The sequence below is a fragment of the Pipistrellus hanaki genome (genome assembly GCF_964339955.1).
Source record: "Pipistrellus hanaki genome assembly, chromosome: 2".
NCBI classification, from domain to species: Eukaryota; Metazoa; Chordata; class Mammalia; order Chiroptera; family Vespertilionidae; genus Pipistrellus; species Pipistrellus hanaki.
In genome coordinates, this window is record NC_140504.1 from 67,737,376 (window position 1) to 67,751,124 (window position 13,749).

Here is a 13,749-nt window from a genome sequence, read left to right on the forward strand (position 1 = left end):
TTGATGATTGGCAATGACCCAGACAACTTCTCCTCTCACCACTTATTGAGCTGTTGATTTTTTAAAAAAATTACTAACAGCCAATTAAAATTACTTCCTTGGAATATTCTCTTTTTTTTTCTCCAGCAATTTAATTTTTATTTCCTCAAATATTCTAGGATTATTGGAGGAAATTTAACTGTCATGGAAGTGAGGATGCTGTAACTGCTTATTATCTAAGATGCACCATCTACACTTGGCGCTTCCCTATTTCATTTTCATTTCTTTCAACTAAAAAACCGAACAAGTAGATAAAAGATGACTAGTTTTACTTAAATAAGAATTTTCTATAAAAATCATAGATTTCTGCATATTTCTCAGTCATAAAACATCTCTTTTTCTCTCTCTAATTTTGAGGCTTTCACTTCTACAAAAGTAGCAAAAGAAGTTGATTTCTCAGATTCTTTCCCTTAATATTATCTCTGAAATAATTTTCCTATAGATCAAGACGAATGATTCTTCTTAGCCAGTGTGCTATGGAGGAGGCATACAAAGTGAAGCAGATTCAGGCAGATCTATGTTCCAAGGGCTCCTTCTGGAAGGTACATGAAACTTGCCTCCCTCATTATCCAGATGTGTGTCCAACAGTTTTACTTAATACTAGAGCTTGGCTTTTCTGCTGAGTAGCAATAAAATGTTTTCCAATTAGCAATTACAAATTGGACTATAGACTTCAATATGTACTCCTTTCCCTCAGTTCTGGTGATGTTCTTTTTTCAGGGGTTCATGGGTAAAGTCTGTGCAACATTTCCTATGCAAGGCATGAAAGCCAAAATAAAAAAAATAAATAAAAAACAAGTGGAGACATAGTTCTAGGAATTATCTTGCATTACAGCTGGACCTGAACATTGCTGGTTGTCACTGGAGTATTACTGCAGTCAATCATGTTGACAATGTTTGTTAGAAGGCATATTTGAAGGTGTATCTTGAGTGACTCAGACATCTATTTTACAGTTCAGAAGTTGTTCCTAATCATTTCATGCTTAGGATGGTTGAATACAAGGACGAGCTTCCCAGTCAATGGAGGGAAATTATTAATCACATCAGATTACATAGTCCATAAATTTTGAAAAATGCAAATATATAGAATACAGTCTAACATTGTATGAACTACCTTATCACCACTCTATAATAGATTAGGGAGTCTGCAACAAATTTAAGATCCATTCTGAAAACTATTGTAAGTAAATGACACTAGCTCGGGAGTAATATATGTACCTCGTTACCATTCATGACTGCACAGAAGGGTGCCACCTGAGAAATAAGCATTCTTTAACACTCCCTACAACATCCCCTCAAATGTCAGCATTATCCTCAATTCTTCTTTAACTTTTATTTTTTTTAAAAAATGTTTATGCCAACATTTCTTTCTTTTTTTTTTTTTTTTTAGCAAAGGGGATTTTATTAAATTCATGCTGATTTTTATTCTGTTTTACCCTTTAATTATTTTTCTTGGAGATACACCAGTGTATGCATATATCATAATTAATTTAATCATTCTTCAAATGATGCACATTTTTTATTCCCAAAGGTATTGTTAACAAAACAATGTTAAAATTGGTTCGTACATATGTATATGTACATATATATGTATATATAAATACACACTAACACATATATATTTGGTAAACTTTTACCAGTATATATACATAAAGTAAATCATTAGAGTGGAAATCCTCAATCACATGTATATCCATTTTACATTTCAATGGCTAAGATTAAGTTGCCCTACAAAAATATCACAATTTATACTACCACAAACAATGCATACAAATGCATATTTCCTTCATAAAATCTTATCATTATTAAACTTTTAAATTATCAATAAAAACATGTAAATTGTATTTTTCAATTATTTTGATTTGCATTTGCTTACTTTTAGTGAATTAATCTTTCATTCACAAGGAAATATGAATGTTGTGCCTTATTGTATGTCTCACATAACCATAAACATTTCTCTCTTACATTATAATTCTGGTTTTATGTTACTAAACCTTAGATGAGGGAACATAAATACTCTCTGGCTGTTTTTGGAAACTACAACAAAGATATAATTTATTTTTATAGGCCAGTATAGTGGAATTTTGTGCAGAGTGATGAAGAACAGAAAACGTGAAATTTTAAATCTGAAATTCAGATCTCACTTACTAGCTATGTGACCTTAGCCAAGTCAGTACATTTTTCTTATCCTATATAATAAAAAGGCAATATGCAAATTGACAATCACTCTGACAAACATTATGGCCACCCTTATGTGGATACAAGATGGCCACCATAAGATGGCCAGCAGGGGAGGGTAGTTGTGGGCAATCAGACCAGCAGGAAGGGCAGTTGGGGGGCACCAGGCCTGTAGGGGAGGGCAGTTGGGGGTGATTGGACTGGCAGAAGAGAGCAGTTGGGGACAATCGGGCCAGCAGGGGAGCAGTTAGGCATCAATCAGGATGTCGGGGGAGTGGTTAGGGGATAATCAGTCTGGCAGGCAAAAGTTGTTAGGGGCAATCAGGCAGGCAAGCAAGCAAGTGATTGGGTGCCAGAAGTCCTGGATTGTGAGAGTGATGTTTGACTGCCCGTTTAGGCCTGATCCCACTGAGATCGGGCCTTAGTGGGCAGTTGGACATCCCTCGTGGGGTCCCAGATTGGAGAGGGTGCAGGCTGGGTTGAAGGACACACCCCTCCTCCCCGTACACAAATTTCATGCCCTGGGCCTCTAGTTTGTAAATAAGATGATAATGAACTTAATTTAGAGCATTGCTATGTGTCACAAGTGAAATGATGTGTGGTAAATATATTTGTATGCTATGGTGCTCTTCATAAACCTTGGTTGTTTTTACAAACAAATAAATAAATAAATTATTAAATGGGAACTTAGTACTTTAGAAACAAATGTGATTGATTGGGGAGAAAGGAGGCTTTCCATCCTGGGCGGTGGTGGTTGGAGTGGCTCTTGATCAGTAATTCTCAGGGATATCCAGTCTGATGGAGCAGGTTAGGTGTATCTGTAGGTCTTCCTTTGTTCTTACATGATACTTTAGAGAATGGGCTTATTTGAAATATGAAAGGTTAAGACACCCCAGCAGACTGCGATGGCAACATTTACATGCAAAGGGAGTGATAATTCACCTTATAGAATGCCCTATTCCTTTTGTTGTATCATAAATTAGTGAGCTAGACAATATGCCTTAACAAACCAATTAATTAGGAATCGTTTATTGCAGATTCAGAACAAAATATCTCTGTCAAATTCTGAATCAACACATAGAGGATGTTTTCTCTATTTATACCTTTTGAGCCCCCTTTGCGGATTTTACAAAGAGCTCTCTGTAAGTTATTTTTGCAGGCAGTTTGTAACCTTAGAAACATAATGAACAAACACTTGGCATAAGAATATGGGAATTATTATTAGTATGATCATTAGCCTATTACATCAGATGGCTAGCTTGCAATGTCAGACAGTTAATTTTTTTATCTTTTTTCTATTATTCAAACTAAAGCAGTTATTTTACAGAATAAGAGACTGTCTAAAAAATGACAGTTTACAGAACAAGGGACTATCTAACAATAGCAGAGAAGTTCAAACAGCAGTTTTTATACAACATGGAGGTTACTATGCTTCACTCTTTAAGTTTTTCTTTTTTAGAAACAGTTTTTGTTTCTAAACAAACAGTTATTTGTGGAGAAAAGTAAACTTTCCTCTAGCCACATAATAGAATCTACATATATCCAAACTTGACTTTTAAAAATATAAAATTCAGTGACTTTTATATAACTTCTCCTCTTCACTCCTTACTTAAAAAAATAAATTAAAGAAAAACAAGAAGGTTGAGTCCATTTTTTATAGATTCTTGTTTTCTGAATAGCATTATTGCCATTTAATTTGGAGAGTTTAGACAGTTACCAGATTCTCTATTGTTAATTATTACTCGGCAATTTTGTTGATGAGTTTTATGCCAAGTTTAGTTGCCAACATCTAGCACTGATGCATTTACCCTCAGATAATAAAGTTAGCTTCAAACCTTACAACCTCAGCTAAAGGGATTGCATCTCTGCAATTACATCAGGCTCTCTGGAGCAGGATAATTGAACTGCTGTGTACTATTTTGTCAAGATTTATCCCCTTGAATAAATCTACCTGTGTCAGCTCTGTAGCACATTGTTCTGAAAGAAAACTACCTGCCTCTGGAAAAACCCTAAACAAGGCTCAGTAATTAAATAGAATGGAGAGACATATCCTTCCAAGCCCTCGTTTAAGAAGGAAAAGTGTCATCCTGTGCTTAGAGTTTCCAAGCTGCGTTACTGAATTGCAGATTTTGTTTAGAAGATCCATTGCCAGGTACAGACACAAATCCCTAAGAAGAGTATCTCTCCTTCATATCAAGGAGGATGATGAGTTGCAGGGACTTAAGCACTACCACTGTAATAAATAGTTTTTATTTGAACACTCAAAATATAGGCCTGTGTTTATTTTTTGTGAGGATGATTTGTATTTGCATTGGGCTATTATTTGGCCAGTTCCAAGAAGTTAATATATAAGAGAATTTATTATATAACTAGAGGCCCCATGCACAAAATTCATGCATGGGTGTGTGTGTGTCCCTCAGTCCAGCCTGCATCCTCTCCAATCTGGGATCCCTGGAGGAATATCTAACTGCCCTACCAAACTGCCTGTTTAGGCCCAATCCAAGTAGGATTCGGCCTAAATGGGCAGTTGGGCATCTCTCTCAAAATCCAGGACTACTGGCTCACAACTGCTTGCCTGCCAGCCTTCCTGATTGCCCATTACCATTTCTGCCTGCCAGCCTGACCACCTCCTAACCATTCCTCTTCCAGCCTGATTGATACCTAACTGCTCCCCTGCCTCCCTATTAGCCCTTAACTGCTGTGCTCTGTAGGCCTGGTCCCCCCAAACTGCCCTCCCCTGCAGGCCTTGTCCCCCTACAACTGCGCTCCCCTGCAGACCTGGGTTCCCCCTAACTGTTCTTCCCTGCAGGTCCAGTTGCCCCCAACTTCTTTCCTCTGCCAGCCTGGTCACCCCAACTGCCCTATGCTGCAGGCTTGATCATCCCCAACTGCCTTCCCTTGCAGGCCTGGTCCTTCCCAACTGCCCTCCTCTGCTGTGCATCTTGTGGCGGCCATATTGTGTCCACATGGGGGCAGTCATCTTTGACCACATGGGGGCAGTGATCTTGTGTATTGGAGTGATGATCAATTTGCATATTATTCTTGTATTAGATAGGATTCTTTGTCTTATATTATATATTATTTATAATTTATTATAAATAGAATATATACATATGTAAATTAATTATATAACTTATTATCTATAATCATATATATCTATAAAATTATATATTTTATATAATTTTAGCAGCTATAAGCAGAATTTGTCTTCAATAGTGGTTTAAAATATTTTCTTAATAGCTATTTGGAAAGAAAATAGAGTCCATAGGCATGGTTTGAGAGAGGGCAGGGTTTTAACTAAAAACTTGGTCCACAGGTTGGATTTTGTGGATAGAGCAATAAAAAGGAGGGTAGAAGAGAGTGAACAGAATTGCAATAGATGAGATCCTGGGGAAGAAAGTGGGTCATCAGAAATTCCCATTCAATAAAAGTTAGCCACTGTTTTATGACTGCAAAGACTTCATGATTTTATTCCCATCACCAAATTTTACAGCTAATGGCAGTTTAGAAGTTCAGTGAAGAGAGAGGTCTTATTTAATTGGACTGAAAAATTCTTTGTGGAGTACTTTGAGAAAATTAGGTAGGATTTGACGAGATACAAACGTGAATTAAATTAATCATGGGAGGAAGCAACAAAATTGGTGTAAGAGACATTGGAACAAGAGTGCTGGCATGTGAAATTACAATATGTTAGAGTTTGACTGTGGGGGTCTGATTTCCAGGTCAAAGAAATTTTGACTTGATCCTACTCACTAAAGAAGTTTTTTAAGACTCATTAGGTCTGAAGTGATTACAAGCCATTAATGTGGTGGTATTTTATAGAATAAACAGAAATTGTAAATACAGGTGTTTTTTGTTTTTGTTTTTGTTTTTAATCTGAAGTGTGTGCTTTCTAAAGAATCATAATAATGCTAGAGGCCCAATGCACAAATTCATGCACAGGTGAGGTCCCTCAGCCTGGCCAAAGATTAGGGCTGATTGGGTGCTGATTGGGGCCAGCCAAGGGGAGAGAAGGTGGGATGTTGGCTGTGGGAGCGCACTGACCACCAAGGGGAAGCTCCTGCATTGAGCATCTACACCCTTCTGGTCAGTGTGGGTCATAGCGATCAGTCAACTGGTCATTCAGTCGTTTGGTCCTGAGGCTTTTATATTTATAGATGGCAAGTCCAGTGTTTTGAATTCAGATCTGTCTCTTTTAATCTCCTTAACTGTGCTATAATAAGCCAAGGCCTGAGTTGTTTTGATGTTGAAGAAAAATATGGGAAAAGTTAGGGGTTCCCTATTCATTTTATCCACATTTCAGCATTTAAGGGGTTAGGAAGAAAATACCTCTGTGTGTGGTTATGCAGTATCAGCGCCAATTCATGTCTTTGCAAGTGCATTCAAAACTTTCATCCAGAGCCAACTATTTGATATTTTATCTCTGCATTCTACTTTATCAATTTCAAATACACACCCACTTCCCTGGTCTTAACGTAGCCCATGCATGAATAAATCATGAACAACATAAAGTCATTTTAGCAACCTATTGTCATCTGTAGTCTTTGTTAAAAAAGTAATTTTATCTGCCATATGAACTGTAAGATTTAGCTTTGCTGTTCAACAGATATGTACATTACTTTTAAGAGAAAGAGTACAGTCTATGTGAGATTGTAGGTAGTGATGGGATTCAGGGAATAAGATTAAAGTGTTAAATCTTTTGTTTTGATGATGTTAAAAATCGTTGCCTTTGAGAAAGACAATTGAGGATAGTAATGGAATACAGATGTATTTGAGGATTCTTGAAGGCAAAATTTTTTCTTGAAAACTTGACATTTTATCCAAAAATTAAATTGTTTTTTTATTGGTGACTCTTCAGCTACTGTTAGTTTTACTGATCACTTTAATAAGGAATTTTTAGAACATCTTATCCAGGAAGACATCTCTTACCTTTTCAGACACAAGTGCAATCAACAGAGTTGGATTCTTTTTCCTTAAATATTTTATAACTTTGCTAACGATTCTGAGACTCTGTAAGTAATTGTCTTCAACTCTGTAAGATCCCAGGAGAAGCAGATCTGTGCCCTACCAAACTGTTGCAACTTCAGCACCTAACCAAGTGAGAGGCATACATTGAACACTTAATAGAGATCAGTTAAGTGAGTGGATAAATCAATCAATAAATCCATTATGAGATATTGAGTACTTCTCATTTGCAAGGCATAATATCAATCCGTTGGGAAATGGATCATTATTATTTTTGATATTGCCTATAAAGAACTAAAATTTTAGTTTGGTAGCTAAAATGTTGATATAAAGGAAATTAGTCATATTTGATAGTTTATATTATCTGTCTCCATTTTTTTTCCATTTATTACCTAGTTCTAATCTTTGTCTCCTTTTTACACTGTGTCTTCTAGGGACACCAGATGACCTATTTGTCAAAATCCAATGTCTTACATTCTCTTAATCTGTTTGGCTCCTGAATAGCATGGGGCATTAGAGAATCCAACCTTCCTTTGAACTTCTCCTTTCCTTTTTGGTCCTATGACACTGCACTGAATTCTGACATCTCTCTCTGTCCAATATGCTAGTCATGCAGCCCATGTCATCAGCATTGTTCAATATTTCCACCCAAATCATATGACCTCCCTTTTCTCTTATTTTTCTACACTATATGCTTTTTAGAGTGTTTCCTAGGCTAATGATATCTCTATTCATGACTTAAGTTGGGTGGGTAAAACCTATTCCTGTCACCAAGTGTCATGCACTTAAAAACAACACCATCCTCTCAAAGTCAGTATTTTTAAGGCTAAACTTTATGTTTTTCCTTAAATCACCCCCTTTTTATTGAATTTTCCTTTCTGTTATGATAACAGCAGTCTCCTTGTCATCCAACCTTGAAACCTGGTACACATCATTTTCTCCACTTTCTTCCCTTTTCTCTTCAACCTTTGTTTCTTTTGGCAAAGACATTAAGATTTTTTTTCATTGCCACAGCAACCACCTAGGCACTGGTTTTCCTGCATCCAGGTGTTGCCCTCTTGAGTACATGTTCTATACCATATTGAACTATCTCATAAACTGTATATTACTCTACCCTCAGAATCCTTTTCCATGATGTTTATTATTTGTTGTGTGCCTTGCTTAGCCGGGATTTGAGAACCTGTGTAATATGAGGCCCTCTGCCATGTGACTGATAAAGGTCTTCATGTTTTTTACCACCTCACAAGCCCAACGATTTAATGACAGTGCACTAGACATCATACCTGCCTTGGTGCATTTGCTTGCTCACACCATTCCCGTTTCTAGACTATTGAGTTGAAACTCACTAATTATCTGAAGTCAATGCTCATATCAAAGCCAGTTAAAGTCTCATGTCCTTCCTAAAGCTTCTGCACAGTAGTGTTTTCTGAGCTGTGGGAGATATAATTTCAATGTGGTAAGCAGAAAAGCATTCACAAACATAATTTTTGGTTTAGAAATTATTCTCTTTTTTATTTCCTTTCATCTTTCTAATTTTATTAATAAACAGACCTCAATTTGGTTTTAACTTATATTTAACATCACTGTAACACTTGATAATGTTTCTATTAACCAGTGATAAAGCAGAGAGATGATACCTCATTGCCTTTGGCAATCAACATTATCTAGTTATAATAAAAAACATTATTTTGTTTGTTACTTTCTACTTGTGGAAATATAATGGTTTTCTAGGGGGATGATATTAAGCTTCCATTTAAATCATGATATATATTGAATATATATATATATATATATATTATCAAGTAATAATATATAGAATAATTATTAAGAGGAAAATTTAAGAAGGTGGAACATAAGAATACATAAAAATCATAAAAGCCATTCTTGAATGATTATAATCTGGAGAACCCTTCATTATCATTTTAACCTATTTTTTACTTTCTTTTTAAAAAATATTTTTTTATTGATTTTTAGAAAGAGAGGGAGACAGATGAGAGATAGAAACATTGATGAGAAAAAACATATCATCTCTTTCATTGGCTGTCTCCTGCATGCCTCCTACTGGGGATCCAGTCTGCAACCCTGGCATGTATCTTGACTAGAAATTGAACCAGTGACCTCTTGATTCCTGGACTGATGCTCAACCACTGAGCAATACCACCTGGGCTATTTTTATTTTCTTTTTAAACCATGAAAGTTCAGACAGTCTTCTGAAAAGTTTTCCTGTATTAACTAATAGAATCCTCTCAAGAATCATATGTAACATACTCTTATTTTCCTTATTTTGCAGATGAGGAAACAGAAGTTATAATTTCCCCATTTTCTCCCAAGAAACAAAACTTTACGCAGGTTTCAAACCCAGGTTTTGAGCCTCCATAGCATGTGCTGTTATCCACAAAGCTACTTTGCCTCAGGAGAAACACATCAATCGTTGATTTGAAAATAATGAGCAATATCTTTTGTGCTCACTATTGTTCATCTGTTCCTTTTCCCCAAAGGGAATAATTTTACTCTTATATGAAATCAAACTCTGTGGAAACATCCTATGAGTAATTGTATTTAGACTTGATTTCCATCTCTAATGACAACTAGAAAAACCTTGTCTTCCACCAGTTTAGTTTTTAAAACTCAGGAAGCACTCAGTCTATTGCCAGTTAACTCCAGGTTCAATAACAAATAGGAAGATACCAGCCTCTGCATGAATAACATTTATAGTTTGTCCATTAGGAAGTCCAGGAGAGTGATGACCAAGCACAATTTTCATCTGCTTCCTCAGCAGACTGCTGGGTAGACGAATAGCCCTAGGCAGTTTAAGTGAAATATTTAGTAACAAAACAGGGAGCAGTATGAAAGCAAATTATGTACACTGGATATATGCATCACAGAAAATGTTATGGCTGGGCTCGATATTAGAATGCATTACCCTTACATTTGCTTTTTTAATTCTCTAAAAAAACAACAACAAAAAACAAAACAAAAAAAAACAACAAAAAATCCCACAAAAGGGGTACTTTTCTGAGGGACTGCAGTATCCTAGTTTTATAATTGCTATACATCATAATTTGACTTAAGGATTTTATAATAACCAGATTTATTTTCAGCATCTGTATATTTGAGATATAAAACTCATGTACAACTAAGAAATATTTAGGGTAGAAAAGTACTTATAAATACTCCATATTTTCTTTTTAAAAATTAATTAATATAAACAGAGTATATTATGTTTATATTAATTAATATAATATAATAGTAGCTATGTTTCTTTAAAAATTCTACTATCTACCAATTATTTTTCTAATACAGAAGTAGACAAACTATGACCTGCAGGTCAAATCTGGCTCATGGCCTGTTTCTATGTGACCCAAAACTAAGAATGATTTCCACCTTTTGAGAGGTTATAAGAAAAAGATAGGAAAAGAAGCAAATAAGAGATCATTACTGTATTTGGCCAGCAAACTCTTAAGATAGTTATAATATGGCATTTTCCAGAAAAGTTTACTGACCTCTAATCTATCTTCTAAGTTCTTCTACATAGCATGCTTCCAGTTTTTATTTTGTTATGAAGTTATTTTATTTTTCTTAAATATTATTAATTACATTCTGCTTCAGGTAGTATTTTATCTCTCAATTTACAAAATGTGATTCTGGTGTTATAATATAGGGTCAATCATTAAAGTCATTTCATATTTTACGTAGCTAGTGTGTGTTACACTAGAAATCTGCACTATAAGAAATGCATCTGAGGAATCACCTCCAAAGACTTCCCATCTGCACCAGAATATAAAATCTAAGTCTGATACCGTCTTAAAGGAGACCCGATGATTGCCGAGTGGCTTTGAGGGTAGATTAGTGTATCTTGCCTATGGGAGGAATGTAAGCATTGCAGATGATGGCATCTAGAATCCGAAGATGGCCTGCCTGTGAACCATGCCTCTTGGCATATACACACTTGTATAGTCCCTTTTCACATTGAATTTTGGCTTGCCCTTAGCAACTAACAAAATGTAGCAGAAATGACACCACATGACTTTCAAGCTAAGACCTAAAAAGTGTTACAGCTATGTCTTATTCTCTTGGAATACTTATTCTTAGAATGCTTACTCTCAAAATTAAAAAAAAAAAAAAATCTCAGTAAGACTATATGGCCACAGGGAAGATCCATGGTAGGTTTTTAGCCCCAATTGAGATTCTATATAATAGCCAGCATCAATTACCAGTCATTTGAAGGAGCTCTCCTGGACATCTAGTTTGTCAGAACTTCAGATTATTTCAGCCTCAGCAGCTATTTGTTTGTGTTCACTAGAGATATGCTGAGCAAGAACCACCCAGGGAGATTCTGCCACCATAAGACATAAATAACTTTTTTTTCAAACCATTACATTTTCAGGTGGTTTGTCATGTAGTAATAGATAACTGGAACAACAGCATGTTCTTATCATTATTAGAGTATTTTCCTACTCACAGGCTTAATTTTTACTTTCCCGTGACAGCTCTGGAATCAACCATTCATTTATCTAAGAAACCATAGTTTCTGTTAGTGGAGAACAGTATTTAGAAACTGAGGTCTGAGTCTTATGTGAGCTCATTATAATTACAGAGCTTTACTTTGAGGTCTTCTCAGAGATCAGAACTAAAATATGTAATACTAGAGGCCTGGTGCACAAAATTCATGCAGGGAGTGGGTGTCCCTCAGCCTGGCCTGCACCCTCTTGCAATCTGAGACCTCTTGCTTACCTGCCTGCCTGGTTGCCCCTAACTGCTTGCCTGCCTGCCTAACTGCTCAGTGCTCGCCAAAGTGACCAGGTGTTCCGATCATTCTGGTTGTTCCACCATAACGGTCACTTAGGCTTTCATATATATATGTATGTTATGTATGTATATGTTTATATTTATCTAACCATGAGTTCACTGAAAAACTTCAATTTTAAACAAAACAAACATAGTTAATTCACAGCCATTTTCTTTACCATATTTGTAACTTTCATCTCTAACAACATATTTACTTATTTGATCAATCTCTCATATTCATACCAACTTCATAGTGAGGGAGCCCTTGCTTCATTCAGTGTTGATACCCGGCTCAAGTTTTTTTTGTTTGTTTGTTTAATCAAATAATTTTAATTAACAGTAAGCAGTAAAAGTGCAATTACCTGAAAAGCCTCATATTTTACATGTTTAAATTGTTCATTGTCTTGACTTGTAAGGTGTTGAAGGTGGGACCCACTCCTGAATCTTCTTTCTAGCGGTGGAATAAGGTACATATTGCTCTGAAGTACTACTCAGGTTGAATTTATGGTTTGTCCAAATGAATTTACTAGCAGTCAGTGGTTTTGTTGTTGGAGGATTATCAGTCATACAGTGAAGCCAACGGTGCCACTCAGGGGGCATCATGCTTCCATCCACACCCCAGAATGTATCTTTGCCATTCGTTTCAGTAGTATATATAACCCATCGGTGATGGCCAAAAAACTGCTTGTTGTCTTCATAGTATTTGTTTCCATATTTGTCTTCTCCCACCAATGTACCAACCCTCACCTCATTTGTCCTAAAGAGCATTCACAGCCAGCCTCGGAGGCTGTTGTGTCCGCTGACCTGCTGCAGTCCTTGCCTCAAGACCTGCAGCAACTCCATCTTGCCCCACAGGCCCCTGCTCAAGTTTTAACAACCAGAAAACACACTAATTCTAACATCATTCTAATATAAGTTCCAACTTTTATAACTCCATTAAAGACTTTTGGACAGAATGAACAAGGAAGGAAGGAAGAAAGAAAGGAAAGAAGGAAGGAAAGAAGGAAGGAAGGAAGGAAGGGAGGAAGGGAGGGAGGGAGGGAGGGAGGGAAGGAGGAAGGAAGGAAGGAAGGTCAAATTGAAATATTAGGGAAAAGCACAACATCAAAGATTAAAATTTCTCTTTTAGTTTTATTAATCCTCACCCAAGGATAGTTTTACATTGGTTTTTAAAAAATATAATTGCATTGATTTCATTGAGGAAGAGAGGGAGAGAGATAGAAATATCAACAGTGAGAGAGAGTCATTGGTTGGCTGTCTCTTGCATTATCTAGCCCATAATCCAGACATGGACCCTAACCAGGAATTGAACCTTGACCTCCTGATTCATAGGTTTTATGCTCAATCACTGAACCATCGAGGCTGAGACCATTGATTTTTAGAGAGAGTAGAAGTTATTTATACTTATGGATTCATAATTAAAAATATATTTTAGCAAACTAAATTCAAAATATATTTTCAAAATGTTACTAATGGAGTGTAGTTAAGAAATGAAAGGATTCTCATAATAGAAAATATTTTAATATACCCGTATTTTCCAGCGTATAAGACGACCCCCTAATTGTACAGTTAAAACATAGGGTTAGGCCTATATTCGCTGTATAAGACTACCCCCCACTTCAAAGAAAAGACTTACTTTGCCGTCAAGATCTGCAGGTAATTTTTGTGCAATTTTGGTCTTTTGCCCCCAATTTTCGGTTGACTTTTTTTTGTTTCAAAAGTCGTCTTATACTCCGGAAAATATGGTAAATTGCAATGGTGAAAAGCCTTATGACCATG

The 13,749-nt window shown here is 36.1% G+C and overlaps 1 long non-coding RNA gene and 1 pseudogene across 9 annotated transcripts in view; one reads left to right on the plus strand and one right to left on the minus strand.

Annotated features, from left to right (window-relative positions):
* Positions 1-13,749, plus strand: part of LOC311617600 — a 1,721,005-nt gene that overhangs the window by 1,688,883 nt on the left and 18,373 nt on the right. The gene's annotated exons all lie outside the window — the stretch shown is intronic.
* On the minus strand, positions 12,346-12,813 carry LOC311618049 (NADH dehydrogenase [ubiquinone] 1 alpha subcomplex subunit 12-like; annotated as a pseudogene). Its single transcript has one exon. The product of its transcript is annotated as an NADH dehydrogenase [ubiquinone] 1 alpha subcomplex subunit 12-like (transcript).